Raw genomic sequence first — 21802 nt, 5'->3', positions numbered from 1 at the left:
TAAAGAAAAAGAGAAACAAAAGAAGGCATTCCAATTAAAAGCAACCCAGCCCCATCCATAAACTCAAAGTTCACCTGATAAGATTCAGCATTACAACCTGGACAAGGCAGTTTTCCACTGAACACTTTGAGTTGCCAGGACATGGAGGAGAAAAGTGCAAAGTCTGTTGGTGAAAGCCAGGAGACAGCAAGCACTCAAACGACTTGGGACCAGGTTTGGGCAACCAGCCAGAACACTGCTTGCAAAATCTGCCAAAGTCCATTGAGAAGGTAAGAACTGAAGAACTTGGCACTTTTCTTGGTGTTTCCCTCTAGAGAAGGGTTCCTTTGGTTTATTGTCTCCAGGTAATCTCATCTTTCCAAGCAAAGGAAGGACAAAGTCACCACCATCTCAGCACTGCCTGTGTAAGATTAAGATTGATAGAACTGGAACACCATTCCCTTTACTAGAACTGAAAATGATATGATGAAGCTTCATTAATCACTACCTTCAAATTTAATAAAGTGTTTTCATGTGCTTGCAGGAAGGGCAGAACCTGCACTAAGCAAAGGGAAACACTACAGATCCAACCCCCTCCCACAAGCAATTAAAGAGGCTTTTGATGGCAAAGCTGCCCTTTACAACGTGTCCTACTTAGCATTAGCTCTCAATTAGTAAGAGGGAATGACCCAGAGGATGGTAAGAATCCAAAGAAAAATATTAACAGGTAGAGAGCAGAGGTTGAAGGCTGTTAAATGGGTTCACAAGATCCAGGTGGCAAAAAGAAGAGGAAAATGGGCTGAAATAAACTGAGTGCCACTGCTCAGTGCAAAGCAGTAAATCCACTGCACCAAAGAGAAGACAGCACAGGAGTCATTTAATTGTAGAGGAAGATGAAAAAGCAACTGAAATTAAAGCCTGTGGAAAAACAGGTACATGGTAGAAGATGACCCCAGGATACAGGGTAGCAGGACCATTTGTAAAAATCAATGCTTTTGAAGGTAACATTAAAAACTGAGTTGAAACAGCAGCAGTGACACAAACCCCTCTGGGGGAGGGCAAGCTCAGGGGATGGGCCCATCACTTAAATCCAGAGGAAGAACCCAAAAGGTGACACCGAGCTGGTAAAAAGCCTTCACTCACATTTCTTGTGAAACAGAGAAGCTCACAGGGCTGGAAAAAAAGGGTCAGAGGAATGTATTTCATCTCGTTTCATCCCGTTGACGCAGGGAAACCAGATGACATGCAGCCAGAGCTCCCAAGCCAGCTGGCAAACAACCTGGACAACTCAGTAAGACAGAGGCAGCACCAAAAGGAACTCCAGAATATCAACATCTCGTAGCCACACTGCCTCAGATTAAAAGCCCACCTGGCTCAGGTCCTGTCTGACACTGGGCAGTTGTCAATTCCTCCAGGAAGTGCCCAAGCAGCAGGGAAGATCCAGGATGGTGTCTTTGCCCTCATCCTGCTTGCAGCAGCCAAAGAGTTTCCTGAGCTGGAGACTGCATTTGGCCCGTTCTGTTTAATAGCCCCTGACAGACCTTTCCCCAAAAGGAGAACTGTTGAGATGGTTTTACATCTCCCAGACAGAAAGCAATTTCAGCACCGGCTCAGCAAAAAGTCTGTTGCTTGGGGATGTATTAAAGGTATCCCCACCTTCAGGGCCAGGGAGCTAAAATCATACATTTACTCTACTTTTGCAGATGTTCCTGCCAGAAAGTTGGCTGTGAAATTAGAAAAGTTAGGGGAAAAGCCAGCAACAAACTACCCAAGGAGACAGCAGACGCTGGACAGATGGGCAAAGGAAAGAGTAGTGTCATGATCTCAAAGGGAGCCAAGGTGTGAGCTACTAAAATTCTTACAAATATTTGTAAAGCCATGCTCTGAATGTGAGGGGGGCAGTTAACAGTGGCAGTAAGGTGGATTCTTCCCTGATCCTTAAACAGGCCACCATTTGGTTATAACTTATAGGGAAAGAAACATCTCCCAAGTGGCTACTAATTAAAAAAAAAAAAATCACTGAAAAGGTGTTTGAGATGCAGAGAAATGCCTTAGAACATGGCACCTCCAGGCCCAGCAAGGAGAAAGCCTTGGGCTGCCCACTGAGATTTCAAAGGAGAGGAAAGGTTTTTCCTGACATCACCTCAAGTCCCATTACTCCATTACAAAAACACCCTGCCCCATTCCATTAAGGAAATTTCAACCTTACTGCAGAATTCTTTTTTCCTGTTACTTCTCCTATCTGTAGGTCAGAGCCTCTAGCAGAAGCCCAGTGCTTTACCAACACCCCAGCAGGCTGGTATTTCTGAAAATTTATGCCTGTAATTAATGCATACTTACAGCTCTGGCAATTTAGATCTCAATTTACATGACAAGGTGCACAAGATACCCATTAATTTCTCCAGTTGTGGCAGTACCAAACCAGTCAGTTGTGGAGAATGACTGCATGAACCACAGCTGTGTTTTCACTCCCAGCTGCCTCCTAACAGCTGAGAGAACTGACAATGCTCAAACCCCATCCTGTTTATATTGGCTCTGCTCAATTGCAATACAAATAATGGAAAAAAAAAAATGATCAATAGGACTGCAGTTCTCAAAGTATTAACATCAACTGAAGATCAAATAAAAAATTAATTGAGAAAAAACTCCTGGATGCAGTTTAACCAGCAAAAAAAAAAAAAGACTTTTCAGAGATACCTCCATGTTCAAATCAGCACCACAGTGGTGCTATAAATCAGGGTTGCTTTTACTTCACAAAACCTCCTGCACTGTGGAAATAGGGTTCCTCAGCCATTATTTGCATGTCTGAATTAACACATGGCAAATGATGCAGAAAACCTCAATATCTCTATCTAAGGGTTGCAGGAAACTTATTTCTTCCAGTTACAGTCAGCTTGGAGATTTTATGTTGGATGTGCACTTTACTAGCAGTGACATTCATTAAAGTACAAAATAACTTCAGGGGTTTTTATCTCTGTAAGAACATTTTCACATCTCTAATTTCTCCTTTCTTTCCCCCACGTAATTTCAGCTCTCAGCATCATCTCACATCCAAACACTGCCATGGAAGTGCTGAGCTTCCCACTGCCAATGGAGCCAGCAGGCAAAACTGCCATGAAATTGCTTTTCCTACATCTCCAAACACAAAATTTGCTCCCCAGATTCCATTGTTCCCAACTCACAGTATATGCAAGAGGTTACTGACATCTACCAACAGCAGATCTTCTACAGTTAATAAAAATCAAGACATTTTACAGCTTGACACCCCATCCCTCCTATTTATAAAGGGCTTTCTGCATTTCAAAGGGAGATTTCCAGCTAGATAATGAAGAGTCATTACTGGAGCCTAGTCCTGCAAAAGCCCAAGACATGAAGCTTTAAAGTCATGCCAATCTTATGTACAGAACAGCTATTTTGGGTAATTACAGAAGTTGTAATAATGCCTTTGGAGTCCCATGAAGCTGAGCTCACTGTAACCAAGACACAGTCTTGCAGGCAGAAGCTTTTTCAGAACACTCTTATTTAATGAAATACTGAACAAAAACACCCTTTAGATCTTAATATTTTTTGTAAGACTTGTATGTAGTCACACAGAAGAATTCCACACCTAATTTCTAAGCCTTTCTAATCTTTAGCTGATATAAATCAGGATAACCTTGCTACCTGATATGCCAAGGTCTTATTTAGAAATAACTCTTCTAACCCACCTGTATTTCACTTTTAGTACAAAGAATATTTTTTTAAAAAAACTTTAATGCTATCTCACACAGCATTTTTTTTGAACCGAAGTTTCTTTTATACCAGATAAAATTTCCTGTTGTGCACACAGTTCAATCCAAACTGGTCAAGGCAGATATTCTGTAGAAAGAGCAAGAGAAACATTTAGAAGTATGAGGATGGTTTCACAAAAAACCCAGAGTGCAAAATCAGCCCTGTGGCTGCAGGAGAGGTGAAGGACAAAGACCTTGTACAGTCCATGAGCACAGGGAGTGGATCAGATCAGAGCTTTTCCTCCTGCTCATCCATGAACCAGCTCAGGGAATGAACTTCCCAAACTTACAGAGGGGTTGTGGGCCACAGATTTAGTTTCTGAAAAGCAGCACAAGGAGCCACGTGTCTCTGTGTGGGTGTCCCTGTGTGTGTATTTTGTGCTGGAATGAGAATTTTTAGATCTTCACTCAAAAGCCCAGAGACTCCAGCCAGTTGGTGCAGCCAGAGATGAGAAGACTTTGCTCTCTTCTTGGGAGGGAATGGTCTGTTCTACAAGCAGGCAAAAAGCAGTGAAAGCCAGCAAGAAATCAAAACAAACAAACAAAAGTCTTAAGTATGATAAAATACTAAGAGCTTGTTAGCTACTGTGCACCTTGGTTTTCCCTGACGTCTTCAGTGCAGCCTCCACATTTTCAAGTCCCTTCTGTTAAGCAGGAATGATTAATTCCCCTTCAGTTTTCCAAGCCTGCTTCTGCTTAGGAGCCAATTTAGCAATTAAATTAATTGGCAAATATTTCTTGCCAGAGAATAAAAATGGAGTTTCACCTCGCCTGGGCAAAACGCAATTCCCAAAGGATGTGAGAAGTTAATGAGTGGAACAATTACTCAAAAAAAAAAAAAATTAATAATAATAGAAAAAAATAATCTAAAACTGGCAAATCAGACAGCGAAGAAAGAGAGACAGGAAGTGACAGATTTTAGAAAATACCTCTAAAGTAGAGGAAATGAGTTGTCCTTTAAGACGAAATCATACATATAAAGCACATAAAACAGAGTATTCTTTGTAGACTTGACTGAAGAAGAAAAGTTAAAAAAAAAAAAAAAAAGATTAAAAAAAATAAAAGACATCCTGAATAGCATTAAAAGCAAGGCAGCTTCAGTGGTTAGCTTCTTCCAGTTCAGATGGAAAGTCAAACAATTTTAAAAGCAGTGACCAAAAGCTACCAGTACAAGAAAAAGGAAAAAAAATAGGGGGAGAAAAGAGAAAAAAAGCAACTAAATGTTGAGTGACTCCAGTAAGTGGACAGACAGCTGCTCACAGCAAGCAAAGTGCTGATGCTCCTGCCTGCTCCATGCACTGCAGGTAAAGTCCAAAGAATGGGACTTCTGAATGGAAAAAAGGAGTTGTTTTTTTTTTTAATATATGGATAGGTTCCTCCTGGGAGAGATGTGTTGAGAAAAGCCTTGTGCTGAGTTGCTACTCGGATGAAGAGATCCACAACTGAGAGGGTTCTTCTGTGAGTTATAAAGGAGGGGTCTTTGCTGTAGCCAAGGGGTTTGATGCACAGTTGGGGAGTAGCTACAGACCCACCTGCAGCAGTCCCCAAACTTCCAACCAGAGCTGCCTGGTGGCACCCACAGAGGTCATGGACACCCCACAGATGCACCAGGTTGAGGAAGAGCCTGGCAGCAATGCTGAGGAAGGCATTAAGGGCTTTGATAAGTGACAGTGACATTTTAAAAAGGAAGCTCAAGCTAAGTGCAGCCTTGCTTATGTCAAGTTAAGTTTTCCTTAAATGCTTTTTCATTTTTTTTTTTTTTTTTTAATGCAGGAAATGTCACGTATAAAGGAGCTTTATCTGAGTGCAAACACCTTACAGGGCAAGTTTAACCTCAGAGATTGTGTGTTCATCCCTTAAAAAGAACATTTCTTGTCCAGACATGTTCAGCAAGGGAGGCTGCGGGGGGGGGGCAGGGAAGGGAGAAAATTAAGAGGAAAAAAAGTATCTTCTCTCCAGTTTACAACTGCAGAAGGCATTTCTAAGACATTTCTGTATCACTACGATGTGTTCTTTTTGTCCCCTTAAATATAAAGTTACCTGGACCTGATTCTTTACTTTTGGAATGATTTAAGTCATCTTTCACTAGGTAGAGAAATTAGACCAATTAATAAAGGTGAAAGCTTTCTGCCACAAGGATTTCCCCTGAAAGGGCAAATTTAGCCCTTCAAGCAAGCTCCCCTCTTGGTTTTTTTTCCCTGGCTATAAAGGCAGCAGCAGTTACACTGAGTAACAAGCCTGCTACTGTCATGCATCCCCCATCACAGCCTCACTGGCATGATAAAATCTTTGCTGGTGAGGGGATTGTGAGGCTACTCCAAAGACCACTTCATCTTGCATCTCCTAGACATTTTTATTAAAAAAAAAAAAAAAAATAAGAAAAGCTCACATCCCATGCTGTGCCCACAGAGAGCACTGGGAAGCCTGAGCCACTGCCCAGCCTCCCCTTTTCCCCCCCAAAGCAGGGAGATGCCTGCCTGCCTGCCCTTTCATACATCCCCAACGTGTTTCATTCAGTTACAAAAGAAATAATATTATAATCACTTGGGGTTTTTTTAATTACTATTACCTGCAAAAAAATGCCAGCAGTTTCCTCCAGCAGCTTGCTGAGAGGTTGAGATTTGCAGCAACCCAAAAATCCATCGAGCCAGTAAGGTCATCTTTAGTGCAGGGCAAGAAATAAAGCCTGGAGGAGCCTCAGAGGTTGTTCCCCATTGCCCTGCTCCTCCCCACAGCTCCAGTTCCTGAGAGCTCCATGGGAGAAGATGGAGGAGAAATGCTGGGAGAGCATCTCCCCACCAGCAACTGCAGTGCACCTTCTTCCTTCAAGGAGCAGAGGTGCATATATATATATATATATATTTCACATGGACACATGCAGATCTGTCATTGTTCAAGCATTTCCCCACAAATAGAAGACAGATAAATGAACAGAGTGATCTATCACCTCTCCAAACTGCTATTCTGTTAAATCTGCTGTGGTTTGGGGCAAATGGGGATTTACCCACCAGCTGAAGTCCTGGTGCAGTGGTTTCTGGTTTGAACTGCCCAATCCACACATGAGGGTGCCCCAGTGCTCCCTGCATGCCCTGAGCCTTAATTCCCCTTCAGATCCTACAAACTTCCTACTTCTGACATTGCACTGAGCTCCCCAGGTTGTCCTGGCACCAAAAGCAGCCCTCTCAGCCTTGACCTTCAACCAAAATGCCAGGGGGCAGGAAGGAAGGTGTTTGGCCACCCAGCAGTCATGGATCTTTCCTCTCAGCCTTTGGAGAGGCTGCTGTGACATTTGCTGTGCCTCACACCTGGCAGCTTTGCCAGCCCATCCTTGTTAACCAGGATGTTTGAGTTCCCACTCTCAGAGACTAAAGGACAAGTGCTAAAAGCTGGTGACCTCCATCAAAGACACGTGAGGGAAGGTGCCATCCTTCCCAAAGCTTCAAGTTCATGCCCAAGCACCACAGCTCGAGCTCACCCCCAGCTGAGCTTCTACAGGGAACCCACCCTTGAGCCCATGGGACAACCAAGGTGGCCACTCCAAGCAGCACACATGGGAGGTGACAAGGACAGATGAGACCAAAGGATGACACAGTTTGATCAAGAAGGCAGCCAGGAAGCTCTCCTAAAACACAGGCAAGAAGTCCTCTCTTCAGTCACTTGTCTAAACCGAACTGGGTTTAACTGAAACCATAATTAAAAATATCTGCATCTGTTCTTCCTCACTTTGTGCTGCCCACAGTACCAAGCAGTGTCCTGATACTTACTGTGCCTCTCTTAAATCTCTTGGCACTTGAGCTTTCCAAGGCACGGGCTACAGCATGGATCCCTCTCAACCTTTTGCAGGCTCCCAGCAGGGATATGACAACCCTGAGGGGATTACAGACTCCAGGTCCCAGCAGGTCCAGCACAGAAGGGACTTGCTCCACCCTGTCAGGCTGTCACCTTCAGCCCAGGACCACTCTCAGGGAATGAAAAAACCACCCAGATTGGATCATATATTGGACCACAGCACCACGGGCCAACACGGATTCTGCCCTCGCAGGATCCGGCGCCAAGAACTTCCCTGGCAGGATGGGCTCAAATCCACTGGGCAACTGGATCTAAGGAAAATGGACAATCCCATGGTTTGTTTGAAACGTTATAGAAGACACAGGTTGCATGTTAATCAGAAAGAAAAAAAGTACTGATCATCAACATATCAATGGGCTCAGTTTAGCTTTCAGTGCTCATTATTGTCTGGTGTGAGATGCAGGGCTGAGTCTGAACGGATATTTCCAAGTTTCAAAGTTATAGCTCTGGTTTTAGTCCCCAGGGCTGATGCCCTTCAACAATTCTACAAAACCCCTTAAGGATTTAAAAATAAGCAAGCCCACAATAGCATCATCCAAGTGACAAGGTTGAGGAACAGGGTCTGGAATATTTTACAGTGGTTCCGTTATATTCCAGCACACACCAGAACATGAACGTTTCCTTCAGAGTGCAGGAAAAGGGGTGCTTTCCAACTCTGTGTGTGGCAAGTAACCAGAGTATTAAGAGATAGCCATATTTTACTATTAATTACCATTGGAGGCACCACAGTAGCTACTGCAGCTCCTTTCTTCTACAGAGAATCATCATATTGATAAAACTGGCACCCACCCCCAAACTGGACACGGCTGTTTTGTCCCCTCACACAAAGAGAGGCAGACACAAAGAAAAGCAGTGACGTTATATTGGCTACCAAAGAAAACAAAAATCCAAGCCACTGTTCTCCACTGCACACTCTCTGCTTGGACAGGAAGAAAACATACTCTATGAAGTCACTTTCAGACCTTGTTTTTTGGATAAAGAGCTGACTGTTTTGCATGGTAAGTAGGCACGAAATTATAGCAGCCACAATGCAGGCTGCTCTGTGGGTTTTCTGTGCTGGCCATCAGTCAGGTGCATGAGTTCTCCCACTGGGACTTAACTGGGATGCCACACCAGGACACGTCCCAAAGGCATCACACTTGTCACTTCAGCACAGGATGGTTTTGCTGGCATGCCAAAGCAGCTGAGTGCATTGCTTGCTTGGCAGGTATTCCTCCTTGCCTAGGGAAGAAGGACAAGGGGAGTTCTACAGCCAGAAAAACTAAGATGACTGTAGCCCATCAGATAGGGTTTCTGGCTTGGAGGATTAAAGCTGGATCACAGTGGGAGCCAGGGAAAGCAGCAAGTGGTTCCTTAGCTTGCACCTTGTAACCTTGTACTGCTTGCTTGCACTTATTTCAGACCTGGCTTCCTTTCTGACAGGGTATCTCAGCCCTTCTCTGCCTCCCCCTCCACACACCCAGCTCCCATTCTCTCCAGAGAGAAACTGCCTGCACCTCAGGTTGAGCACATTGTCCCCAAGCCCCCTGAGGAGACAGCTTCTTCAGCAAGTGACTGCTTCTCCTCCACCCTCAGCACTTCTGACCTCAACTTTTATCACCCTGCTGACCCAGGGCAAAGGGGAGCACCTGTAAAACAGCTCCCTGGTTTACACAGGCAGCTGGGACTCCCCCTCAAGGCGTGAAACCACTTCACTTTGAGCAGCAGTTACAAAAGGAGCAACATCTGCTCCATAACCCCCTCAGCAGAGAGTTGCACAAGAGCAGCTCCTCCAGCCAGCCTGATATTGCAAATGCCAAAGGAATTTGGTTCCTTCGTATCTCTACTCACGGGACCTCTGTTTAGAATATTTGAAATTACTTGGACTCCTCCACACTAATAAGACCCCCCCTGGGTTTCTCTCTGGCTCTCTTGCTTTCGCCACCTTTCACCTTCAGGAGGTTCTTCCCCATTCTTCCACTTTGCTCTCCAGTGCTGGCCAAGAGCCTCATCTGCACCCCAGCTTGCTCAGCTCCTCCTGGCTTCATTAGGAACCCATCTCCAGTGACTGCTCTGGGCCATGGGTCAAAAAGGCTGATGGAGAACTGCAGCAGGTCTGTCTCTGCAAGGCTTTTTGCTTCCAGCTCAGTTCATTCACCCTTTGATGCCCTCTGGGAACTGAAGCAGACAACACATTATTTTTGCAGTTCCTACTTGTGATTTTTTTTTTTTTTTTTTTTTTTTTTTGCACCTAAACTGGTGGGGAGGGGACACTTCCTGAACCTGCCCTGGAGAAAGGCCAATTCTGGCAGGAAGTTTGGTTCTACCTCCTGAAGACAAGTCTGCTCCTGCCTCCCCTTACTTCAAGCCCTGATGGTGGAATTCTAATTGAAGCGACCGGTGAAAGAGGGAAGGGAAGGTGTGGTTTGGCTGCAGGACACAGAGTCAGGACCTCTTACACCCTACACCTTGCCCTGATGGTACCTTCTTCTGTGCCCTGGGGATAACCCTGAGCCATGCAGGGAGAGCTGTCATGTCACAGGGTGGAAGGAAAGCTTTGGAAAGCACTTTGATGCTCGAGCACAAAATTCTAGACCCGAGGCAACAGTTCCTTCGACGTACTGGGGGAACTTCAGTACCAGAAGCTTGCTCAAGAATGACAGCCAGTCTAAAATTAAGCTGAAAAGGAACTTCTCACCCTCTTGTGAAAGAGGCCACAAAAAGCCTAAATGCATCTTTAAAGCTGAAACAGATCTGCAATGGGAAAGACTCTCAGAGAGAGGAGAGCAAGCACAGGCTCGTGCTTACAAGCCAGAGTTGGGCACTGACACCAGTGCCTGGGCAAGGCAGAGCTGCTGATCTTGAGGGACAAGGACTTGGTGGTGGAACACACCACGGGCCTGCCCCAAGTCAACTTTGGCCCCACTCCTGCTACCAGGTTTCAATATTTATCCACACTAATGGAGCAGAAGAGAACATTGACATCAAAGCAAAAGAGATTAACGTGAAATGGGGCAGAGACCACTTGTGCTCCTCCTTTATCCTGTGAGACCTGGCTCATGGGAATTTGATGAAAAATTGTTTTTCCACCCAAGCTCTACTTGGAGTCAAGAAGCCAGCAGTGACAGCATCAGAATGCTATTTGGGAATGGAACTGAAGAGCTGTCCGATAGCTTTCTGTGGGGTTAAAAAAAACAACGCAGAAAACCAAACCCAGGAACCTTCAGGCAAACCACAAGATATCTGAAAGCCAAAGGAGACAAACATCAGAGACTCAGATCTCACCAGGGCTTTGTCAGCTTCCAGAGCCTCCTCATTCCCTCCCTCCCTCCCTCCCCTACATTTCAAAAGATGAGTGTGCATTTCTGGGCTGCAGGATGGGTTTCAGCGAAGTCTCTTTGTGAAACGAGCACGAGGATGTGTGCAAGAGAAAAAAATATGAAGGAGTGGACAGAAAGATGGGGAAATTAGTCCAGAGGCTGCAATGAACTTCAAAACCATTAGGAAGTCAGGGCTTTTATCCAGTTAAGTGCCCTGTGAAGGACAGGGGTCCCTCTGTGCTGGTGCAGACACTGTCTTTCAAGCCAGGTCTGTCTCTGGAGCAGAAATTCAACACACTTTTCCCCAGAGAAGGTTCTATTGTCCTGCAGTCACACTGCCAAATTCAGACTTTTCATTCAAAAGTGTGAAACAGAAGGATTCTCGTCCTGTTTTTAAAGGGAAAATTTCCAGGCTCCCAGTCCATCACATAACTAACACCAGCTTTGTTCAGGGCAGGACACAGCCCAGCTCCCTATCCTCAAAAGGAAAGGGAGGCAACACATAAACAACATCTCACTGTACATCACAGCCTGAGAGCTGCATACCTCCAACAGCAACCAGTGCTAACAGTCTGAGGCACCAAGGCAGATGTATAGCCAAGCAGCTATAAAAGGGCCTTTGTGCTGGCTGAAGAGAAACAAGGAATTTTCTGTACAGGAGAAGGCCTTGACCACCTAGCAGAATAAACCAGGTTACACATTTCACACTTCCTCTGCACCAGGAATGGTGAGGGCAGATGGCACAGAGCAGACGCCGGGGGCTGGAGAAAAAAAAAAAAAGACCCTTCCAGGGAGCTGGGGGAGCCAGGGTACAGCCTGAAGGATGATATTCCCCTCACCTTCCTTCCTTGCAGCTCCTGTGTCAGAGCTGCACCACTGGGTATGAACTGGAGCAGACCTGCAGGTCAGGAGAGAAAAGATCCCCACGGACACTTCCACCCCCCCCCAGAGCTCCAGACAAAGGCTTTCAGCCTCATGTTTAAACACTCAGCTTTATACATTTTAAAATATCCTTTTCACCTTCACCTTAGTGTCCAGTCCTGCAATTAGGCTAATTCTATAAGGCTGCAGGAGCTCCACAGTGTTATTTTTGGCTTAAAAGAGATAAGAACCCACGTGGACAGTTTCTCCCCAGTCCAAGCACAGGCAGCAGTGATGGTACCACTGGCAAACTGCAGGATATTTGGCCAAACACATTATTCCAAAGTCTCTGATGTGGCTTCCAGTTTGGCCCAGTAAAATGCAGCAGTTAAGCAAGGTGTGACTGCACATTTCAACTCTAAGGAGTCAGTGAGGGGGAAGAAAAAGATGATCTGAAAAAGTCAAAGAAAAAAAATTGCTTTGCCCAAAACCTGGAAAAGCCACAACCTGCAAGCAATCCCAGGGAAGCAAAAGCCCTGCTGCTTTATGAAGATTAAATTTGCTATTGTCTCTCAGCTGTTGGTTGTGAGGTGTGTTTTTTGTTGGGTTTTGTTTTTTTTTTTTCTTTAAATAAAGTTCCCCTTGGCCAAAGATGTTAGGAAGTGCTTTCAACAGGAGAAGGATATAAAATCAACTGCGTCAGTTAAGCAATCTGGGAGAAGGTTATACAAACAAGGTAAAGGAAGGGTAAGATTTCATGAGAAATCATGTCTGATAAGGTTAAGTAAATTTCTCTTTTGTCAGGATAGCAAAGATACACAATCAATGGAACAATATTTTTCAGACAACAAACACGAGAAGTGTGTGCTCAGGAGTCACTTTAGTTGGACAGAACTGGTTTTAGTGAAGAATCTGCTCTGAAGGTTGTAGGAAACCATTTTTAAAAAAATGGGTTAGGCATTAACCCATTCTGCACCATAGGCTGAGAGAGACTGGAGGCTAAAATAAAAATATATAAAACTCAGACCTAAGATACAGATAGCTCCCCATCGAATACTTAAACAAAATTACACACAAAGTTCATTCAGCACCCACTAAGAACTTTGTTAGTCCTTCCTGAGGACAAAGAACACTGCCCTTACACGGAGATGCTGAGGATTGAACTCTGCTACCCCCTGGGCAAATGTACAGTAACACGTATTAAAAAGTATGGTTACAAAGGATTAAGGCAGCTCAGTTAATGCAAACTACCACTCTCCCCTGCATTCCTCACTAATACAGTGGTGACATAACCAGCCAAAACATGTAGCTTTAATTCAAATAAGGTTTAAAGAAGTTACTGCCAAGTAATTACACCCATTGAAGGCCTATGAGCAGAGGAACCTTCATTAACACTGCTGCTCCTGCTGTTCTCAGAGCACTTTTCTTACCAGCTGCAGAAATCTGAAGTGGCAGCCATGAAGAAGAGCAGGCAACAAGTTTTCATGCAGGAACTCGTGCTTGCCTTTCAGAAAGAACACAGCACAAGGTCTGAGCAGAGCCAAGAGGACAACGGGCAAGGAAGCAGCATCTTAGTGCCAGCTGCCCACTCAGAGAGGCTGGGGCAAGCTGGAGGTGTTTCTCTGTTGCAGCAAGAAAAAGGTGACAGTGGCACTTCTGGAATTGCAAGCAAGCTTTCTACTCCCCTTCTTCTATATGGACTGCTGGCTGAGTCTAAAATTTGGGTTCCCATTTGTTTCATTGTTAATCCCAGCCTCTAAGAACCTCTGCTTAATCCACAAAGAGTGCCGGATGCTTCTGAAGATTCCTTCCAAGACCAAAAATACAGCACTCAGCTGGAGCTCCCTAAAGCCATTCAACAGGAAGGATTAAACCCAGAGACTTGGATGGAGCTTAGATCCAGTGGGCATGACCCTACCTGTGCCTTTTCCTGAACCTCTTTCTAAGCCATGACTCCAAAGCACTGCCCCTAGGAGCCACAGCTCTGAATAAACATTTAGGGCTCCCATCCTGTGCCAGTTCTAAGCCAGAACAGATGCCAAAATGCAGCATTTTGCTCTACCCTACCAAAGCTCCCAGGACATCAGAGCACCAAGCACAGAAGCTGCTTGCTGGAGCTGCAGTGGCTTCCCTCTTGTCAGCAGTAACTCCACACCAGGGTGCAACAGAATGGAGAAAGTATAAATGGATAAAGGAAATCTCTTACTCAAATAAAATTAAAAAAAACCCAACACTTTGGGTTCCCAATAGAACTCAAAATTACAGGCAGGCTTTGACTTTTACTCAAGTCACCATTACCACATAAGCTGCAAACAACTGGCCTGAAGTTCAATTGGTTCCCAAGACTTCCACTGACAAAAATCAGCCAAAACTTTTACTTCATTATAGTAACAGTACTTTAAGCTTGCTCAAAACACGTCTGAAAAGGACCCCTGGCAACTAACTTTCACTGAAGACATCAGCAGAAATTCCCTTTGATGTAAGAAACTAAGCAGAAAAAAACCAGATCTCAACTTTCAGTTCTGTGAGGACTCCCAGATACACTTTCACTCTGAAACTTCAGGATTTAAGAATGCAAAACCAGTTAGTTTCCAAACCCTTCCAATTATGTTCCCAACTTCTCTGTGACACATAAAGGTCATTTTGGTCTAGGCATGCAGAAAGATAATCCTCACCCTTCAGGCAATCAGGGTTTCTGGCAAGATTTTAAGAGGTCTCCAGCTGATAACCATGAAAGTTCACACGGCCAGGAGTCCAGATTAGCTTTTAACACAGGAAATGAGTGCTAAAATGTTTTAAGCATTTTAAGGATCAATTAAGGATGGTGCAACAGTCCAGCAAAGTAGAACTCAATTCCCTTCTCCAAACCTGATGGTTTTAGAACATAAAACAGCAGCAGCAGGTCTTCAGCCAGGAGGTGTCTACAGGAAATGAGGTTAGACAAATCCCAGACAATTAATCCTCCATGCAGTCAGATTACAGCCTCACACCATCCCCAGAGCCACCAGCCAGGAGCACAGAGCATGGAGTGAAACTGCTACCAACCTGGGCACTGCAGGTTGTCAACTTGCATCTTCCCTGTTCATTCATGGTGCTGCCTCCACAGCCTCAAAAGCTCCTTACAGACATCCTTGGGAAGACTCACCATGCACAGACCTCATTACTTATCACAGCTGCAAGCTACAAAAAGAAGTAAAACAGGGCAGCACAGGCAGTGTCACTGTTTGCCTTGCCAGCACCACCCAGCCCGTGGAGGACTTCAGGAGTAGGCAACTGGGAAGCAAAAGCAGAATGGGCTGTTCCTGGCCTGAGGTGACAAGTTACCTGGTGTAACAGCTCTCTCCTGCATCTCCCAGCTGCAGATCAGTGGCTACAGACAGAGAGAACTGGCAAATGAGGATTGCAGAGATCACAAATGTCTCCTCAGAGCAGGCAGGGAAGTGGTCCCCAAGCACAGCCACGTCAGCCTGCTCTGGAGCTTTTCTCCAGAGTAAACTCCCAAGTATAACCCAGCCAGCCCCAAACCCACTTGAGCTACCATCCCTTCAGTGACCTCAGATAGTATGGATTAAGCCCCTTCCCCACATCAGCACTTTATTTCTCTTTCTCATCAGCAAACAGGTCTGGCTTTTCTCTCCCACACTTACAAGCTCTGACACCTCCGTGGTGGAGCTTCAAGGTGTGCACAGAACGTGGCTTCAATAGCTTGAGGGGAGAAAAGCAAATATCCTCTCTAAATTTACACAGCTAACTCCCCCACCCCAAACATCCCTGTCACAGTTAGGCCCTGACTACAGATCAGGTAAAACCCTCCATACTGAGAGCCCTTGCTGAAGGCAACACTTCATGTTCACATCAGCTTAAAAAGGCAATTTTTTTTTTTTTTTTAACTGTTTAGCCATGTGGGACATTTCACAGATATTCTGTTTGTAGAGACATGTAGCCACAAAGTGGTTTGTTGTGGCTCTTTTATACAGAGACAAGCAGTAAATAAAATGGAAAAGGAAGTTTGCCAACTCACAAGCAGACATAATTGACCCATCTTGAAGATAACTGCACAGGTATCACTGCAGTTTGTAGTGATTACATTGGGAATCTAACCCTGTCCTCCCAAGGTCCCCAGTTAGGTGGGATACACCTACAAGGGGTAGAGCAGTGGGCAGCTCTGGTCACAGCAGTGACATTTCCTCCAAGCACTGAGTCTCACAGCTCCAGTAAGCTGCAAAGAATCTGCCCTGCAGAAGAGGAATGGTTTTCCCATCAGCTCAGAAGAGAAAAATACATTAGGAAGCCTCAGGTCTCAGACTTACCCTCCTTCCTCTGCCTATCCCCATTGCTGCTCAACAGAACAAACTCAAATCCTCCAGTATCTTCTGCATGCCTTAATTAAGAAGCCTGGATGATGAGCTATTTCATTAGAGATCTTTGTCCTGCTACAGAATGAAGGATTAGCCTCTCCTGACCTGTCCTCAAGGTAACAACTAATCCTCATGGCTCCCCAAACCCAACGGGCTGCACAGATCCTGATTTCTAACCAAACCACTGCATTTTGAGACAAAAATAAAGGGTTAAAAAGCAATACTTCTGCTTGCTGGATTCATGGCTGAAGCTTCTTTAGAGTTTGCACATCCTCACCACCAGAGTCCCCATTTCTGCAGCCTTCCCTCAGCTTAGGCATCAGATCAAGTCATCCAGCTAACTAGGGACAAATTAATCGTGTGCTCACAAAAACTAGGTCAGTCTCATGCAATCTCTACAGCCTAGAAATGGATGTATGTGTAAGCACAAACCACACAGCCTTCCTCTTTTAAAGTGATGGCCAGCAGAAAGTCAGCAAGATCCAGACTCAGGTGACTTGGGGACAACACTTGGGGCTGTATACAAAGTGGCTCTTGAACAAACAAACATCCTTTAACAACCTGAGTTCAAAAGTCACTAAGAAATTTAGTGGTGCCAAGTCAGTTTTCCCACTCTGAAGCATTTCTCAAATATTTCATTATTTTCTGCAGTCAGAGAGACTCCGGTGCAGATCTGAGATCTCCATCTCCTATTCCCAACTCTCCTAACCCACACCTTGGTTCCACAAACCCAAACTGCAGCCTTCACTCTCCCCTTTGACCTCTCTGCCCTCCTCCTCCTCCTCCTCAGCAAACAGTGGAGCTAAAATTAGAGCACAGTGGCCATGCCACACGGCCTCCCCCATGGAATCACAGGCTCCCTGTCACATCAGTCACGTATTTCAGCCTCACACTGAGCCCCATGCATCACCTCCCCTGCCCAGATAATGCTCCTCTCTATTCCTACCCATGTGTCCTCTGACAAAACACCATTCCTCAGGCCCTTCATGGAGGTTCATCTCCATCCAGCCCCAGAAGGGATGCTCACCCACTTCCAGCTTGCTCTGAAGCACACAAGACATCTCTGAAGTGTAAAATTCAGTGCTGAAAAGCTGATTTTAGAAACACCCACCATAAAACACTGGGAATACTTGTAATTTCCCTCTCTTACACACACACAATTTCTATTGTAAGTTTCTTGAATGAAGAGGTGCAATGGGCCACACACATGTGATGAGATGCAAGTATCTCTTGCTGCCAGAGTTTGCCAAGTTTCTATGCCCTGACACAAAAGAAAAAAGTGCAAGCTCTGAAGCTGGGACAATATTAAGAGTGTCTGCTTTCAGAAGTGCAGCTGGATGCTTCCACCACAACAACACATCCACTGAGTCTTACATTTGCTGCCTGGAGTGGAAGACAAGGGTTTCACAGAGCAAGAGCCACCAAACCCCTCAGTTTGACCCTGCTGCTGCAGGGAACTGAGGTGCTTCAGAGGACCCTGCCCCATCCACCTCCCCCAGACCCCATCCTGCCCTGCTCTGAGGGTCCAGAGCTCTTGCTGCTGAACCCACCACGTGCTGCATGCTGTACATGAGCAGCTAAAAGAAGGCTGAATCTCCTTTTTCATCAATGAAAGTTTCATTCCCAGAGGATAAAACCAGGGAATTGAGGGTTAGCAGTTGCATCTGTCCCCAGTATTTCAGTTCTGCTCAACCACTGCAGGATTTTTCCTTTTGCCTGACTTCTGGCTATTTTACAGAAAACCATAAACTTCAGTTTTCCCAAAATGGTTCAATGCCTGGGCAATGTCTGAAAGATTGGACCTATTCTTCCTCGATGCCCACGTTTCCTCGTGTGATCCCTTCCCTTGTCACAGCTTCTTTTCCATGTTTATTACAAAAAAATCTTTCACATGTTTCACATTTCAGGGCATTTACAAATACTTGTTGCTGCTTTGGAGGGAAAGACAGTCCCCTCCACACAGACACACTTGCTGCTTCCTACCAATTTCTCCCACTAAGTCAGAACAGAAGGAAAACCAGACAAAACAGATTTTGGGTATTTTGCACCAGCAGTCAGAGGTACTGTGAGCTGTTTTGTTGGATCCAGTGGTTTCTATGGTGCTGCAAGACATGGAGCAGTTACTATCACCCAAAAAGCCACATGTGCCAGAAGGGTTTTATTACCAAAGAAATTACTGGCCTATATATCTGCACTGCCCTGATTTCTAGCAGCTTGTGTGGAAGTTATCAGTGATCTTAAGATGAGGATATTAAACACAAATTAGGCAGCAGCTGAAAAGCAAGGCTGAAACAACATTAAGCTACAGAGCAATGGCTTTGTAATTCGGGTGTATTTAAAGCAAACATTAAGACTCAAAATGAAAATTGAGGTCAAGAATACATTGGGATGGTTTAAATCAGAAAGGAGAGAGCTTGTCATCACAGCCAGGCCCTTTTTCAAGCTGAACAGCCAAGACCATGCATGGCACCACGTGGCAGTGCTGGAGAAAACAAACCTTGCACGTCCCTGTGATCCACAGAAGATGAATGAGAAGAACCATTGGTGGGAGGAAATGAGAGAGGGAAGGAGACTTTAATATGGAAACTTTTCCTGAGAAAAACACACCCACCAGCATGTCAGAAGTCCAAAATACCAATATTCACTAGAAATGCAGAATCACTGCCTAGCAAGTTCAGTTCAAGCCTTTTGCCCTCTTCAAGAGGAAGGACCATGCTCTGTAACACTTCATAAACTGTCGAGCTCCCATCTGTAATCTGCAGAGGTTTCACATTCACAGTTTTCATGACTTCTTTGAATTCCATTTTACTGCATAACATCCATAACTTTGGCTTCTCCACCCTACAGAGGGCTGAGTTTTACAGCTATTTGTCAAACAGCAGTAACAGTCTCGGGTTTGTTTTTACAAGGATGATAATCCTTGCCATAGAGAACTTACATTTTAAGATGCATGTCTCATCTGTGACTCACCTGACCTGCCTCAAGTCAGGCAACAGCTCTAAACCTTGTCAGAGGAGCTTAAAATCCATCATGGGCTGCAAACTGCTCCTGGTACAGTGGCCTGGGTGCATCAGATGAAGCCCAGGGAGCTTCAGTTCTCCTGGAGCCTGCACATGCTGCTGCTGCTGCCTCTTTTCTGGGGTGAGATGCAACAGGAAGCCCAAAGAATCATGGTGTCAATTCTTTTACTGTATTTACTGAAAAGCTCCTGACAGCAGGAAGAGAGTGAACAAATCTTTACAAGTCTTGAAACGGGCAGAAACTGGTGCCACTAATGAAGTGGTCTAAGAGGCACTGCAGAGAGCAGCAGAGTGACAGAAAGACAGGAAGGGGGAAAAAAAAGGGGTTTTGAGACAGACTGCTGCGAGCAGAAAAAAAAACCCAACAAAACACAGAGCCAGGCCTGGAGACCCATTTGGGCACACCACCAGAGCCAGAGCCAGGGAAGATGAGCAGCACAGTAAAGACATTGTGGGATTCTAAAATCAGAGAAAAGGGGCAATGACAGTCCTGGAGATGAGTAAAATGACTCTGGGCACAGAGCCCACTGCACGAAGAGGGCAGGGGGGAAAAAAAAAGCAAAAACCAGCCCAGCAGGGCTTTCCATGGCCAAGACTCTAAGAACGAAAATCAAAGAGCTGGGGGTGATGTAATCAAGGACCTGGGCTCCTGGTTCGTGCTGCTGCTTGAGGCTCTCCAGAATATGAAGTGCAGGAAGCAAAGGTTTGGATTTCCTGAGGCCAATGCTGTTTTGTTTGCTGAGCCTCGTGCTGTCACTGCTTCCCCTTCCACGGGAATGGTGAAGAATGTGGTGGCTGTGCCCCAGCAGCCCAGGCACAGATAAACTTTTTCCTCTGTCAGAAGGTCCCTGAAACACAAGGCTTTGCATTTCACTTGCAGTGGCCTGTTGGTTGATGGTCATGAATGCATAAAACATGGAAAATGTCAGTTTTTACACCAAGTTTTCCTGGTTACAACAGCTGGATTATTTCGCATGGTTATTGCTTCACTTTAAATAAAATACCAGGCCCATTTCAGCTATTTCTCTGGGCAAAGAGAGAGTGAAATCAAAAAAGAAAAAAAAAAAAAAAAAAGAAGGAAAATATGACAGGTTTTCAAACCATAAAACTCAACTAAATGACAGCAGACCTATTCCTTGCAGAAGCAGCCATGCTTTCATCACCAAAACTCTTGACTCTGCCCAAAACAGCTGAGTCTTAACACCACACACTCACAAGTCACTTCTGAACATCTTCCAGTGTACATACACTTCACACAAACCCATTTTAAATAAGTCACTTGGGAGAATCCAGGACTACAGATAACAGAGGATGATTCAACAAAACTGATCTTGAGAAGAGCCCAATCTAATTCTGTCAGAGAGCACTCTGAGGGCAGCTGTGTGCTATCGTTAGCTACTTCAAGCAAAAATGTGATCACACTGAATGAAGAAGGTTTTTTGCCATTTTCAGCAGGACCAAAATCCTGACCTTCAGTGAGTTATCAAATGCCACACAGTACAGGCATTCACACCAGAAGTTATCACAACTTAAGAAGGCTAAAGTAAAATTTTGTGCTGCTAAAAACTGTGGGAAAAGCAACTGAGTCTTGATGGAGGGCAAACCACAACACTGGATAAATCAAGTAGTCTTAGGTTTGTAAGCAGGGAATGTGGAGAGCCCCTGTTAGTCCAGAAAGTCTTTATGAACATAAGATATGAATGAATTACTACAGCTGGAAACTCCTTTCCCCTTCCTCAGAGGCTTTCCTGTCACTAAACTGTGAAATGAAACATGGGCAGAGGAATCTTCACCACTTCTCATAAAAGGACAAAACCATAGTTGGGTAAAAGATGTAAATATTTGTGTAAAAAGACAGAACTGTTAACCCTCATTTCTGCTCTCAATTTCTCCCTTCTTTTCCTCCCCTTTCTCCTAAGGGAGAAATCTGGACCCATCAGCATTTTCCCTGGTACTGGAGGAGAAACTGCAGCTTCAAACTCAGTGGGTGTTTTCAGTCAGTTTGTAATTCTCAGAACTTGAAGCCCCTGGGAGGAGCTGCCAGGCCCCTGTAGGAACAGCAGCAGGAAACCACCACAAGCAGACTGGAGATTCTCTTGGTTTTTTTACCCCCAAAATGTCAAGTTTGCAGCCACATCAGTGTGGGCAGAACTCAAGTTTCTGTGTCAGGAGTGGGGGTTTGTCTCTGCTGATCTCAAGGACCTGCTCAGTGGGTGTCTGCAGTATGAGGCTGCCAGCAAGTCCTCCAAAAAGCATCAGACATGGGCTGCAGGCAGGCTGGGAGGCAGCTCAGCACATAGGGTGACAGTGCCAGGAGACATCTCTGCCACAGCTGTAGTTTGGGGGAAAAACTGTCAATGTCAGTGCAAACATCTGCCAGGCTGGCAGCAAGGTGCAGTGACTGCAGTGTCTGCTTTCCACACTGACACCAGAACATACCTGAAGCAGGTAAGAGAGGCTTGGGCAGTCAAGATTGTGCTCATGGCCATTTTGATTTAAGCTTATTCCCTTTCTGCTTAAATAAAGTATTTAATGATGAATTAGGGTTGTTCTTTCCCTCATCTCAATCTGCCTAGTGTCAAGCTTTGCTTCCCTCCTTACTGCTGCACTTCCCCAGGGGTGTTGCTCTCTCCCAGGGTGAGACTTGTAGAAAACTGTACAGCTGG

The 21802-nt window shown here is 45.1% G+C and overlaps 1 protein-coding gene across 1 annotated transcript in view; it reads right to left on the bottom strand.

The window, feature by feature from the left end:
* The window catches only part of CHSY1 (chondroitin sulfate synthase 1), a 75012-nt gene that overhangs the window by 43216 nt on the left and 9994 nt on the right, over positions 1–21802 (bottom strand). The window lies entirely within an intron of this gene.

The sequence above is a fragment of the Heliangelus exortis genome, chromosome 11 (assembly GCF_036169615.1).
Source record: "Heliangelus exortis chromosome 11, bHelExo1.hap1, whole genome shotgun sequence".
Classification (NCBI taxonomy): domain Eukaryota; kingdom Metazoa; phylum Chordata; class Aves; order Apodiformes; family Trochilidae; genus Heliangelus; species Heliangelus exortis.
The sequence above is the reverse complement of the archived record's forward strand: the minus strand, read 5'-3'. Positions and strand labels throughout refer to the sequence as shown.